The sequence below is a fragment of the Hippocampus comes genome, unplaced genomic scaffold (assembly GCF_001891065.2).
Source record: "Hippocampus comes isolate QL1 unplaced genomic scaffold, H_comes_QL1_v1.1 scaffold45, whole genome shotgun sequence".
Classification (NCBI taxonomy): Eukaryota; Metazoa; Chordata; class Actinopteri; order Syngnathiformes; family Syngnathidae; genus Hippocampus; species Hippocampus comes.
The window spans coordinates 1,016,364-1,017,144 of NW_017805783.1; the positions used below are offsets into that span (position 1 = coordinate 1,016,364).

Consider the following 781-nt stretch of genomic DNA (forward strand, 5'->3'; position numbering starts at 1 on the left):
TCCCCCCCCCCCCCCCCCCACCCCACATGTACTGTATATGTTGCTCTATGTGACTCACTGTTGTTTTGCTGACTTTCACTGCTTCTCGCGGACCGTTTGCGGACTTTCAAAAAAAAAAAATGTGTATATGCCTCTTCGGGCTCAGCCCGAAGAGGCAACGTGGGTCCCCCTTCTCACGGGCTCACCACCCATGGGAGGGGCCAAAGGGGTCGGGTGCAATGTGAGCTGGGCAGCAGCCAAAGGCGGGGACCCTGGCGGTCTGATCCTCGGCTGCAGAAGCTAGCTCTAGGGACGTGGAATGTCACCTCTCTTGCAGGGAAGGAGCCCGAGCTGGTGTGCGAGGTAGACAAGTTCCGACTGGATATAGTCGAACTTGCCTCAACACATGGGGTTCTGGTACCAGTTCTCTCGAGAGGGGTTGGACTCTCTTCCACTCTGGAGTTGCTCACAGTGAGAGGCGCAGAGCAGGTGTGGGCATACTTATTGCCCCCCGGCTCAGTGCCTGTACATTGGGGTTCACACCGGTAGACGAGAGGGTTGCCTCCCTCCGCCTTCGGGTGGGGGGACGGGTCCTGACCGTTGTTTGTGCATATGCACCAAACAGCAGCTCAGCCTACCCACCCTTTTTGGAGTCCTTGGAGGGTGTGCTGGAGAGTACTCCTGCTGGGGACTCCCTTGTTCTGCTGGGGGACTTCAATGCTCACGTGGGCAATGACAGTGAGACCTGGAAGGGCGTGATTGGGAGGAACGGCCCCCCCGATCAGAACTCGAGTGGTGTTTT

General features: G+C 58.0%; 1 protein-coding gene across 3 annotated transcripts in view; it reads right to left on the reverse strand.

Annotated features, from left to right (window-relative positions):
- Positions 1-781, reverse strand: part of bicdl1 (BICD family like cargo adaptor 1) — a 22,408-nt gene that overhangs the window by 10,927 nt on the left and 10,700 nt on the right. The window lies entirely within an intron of this gene.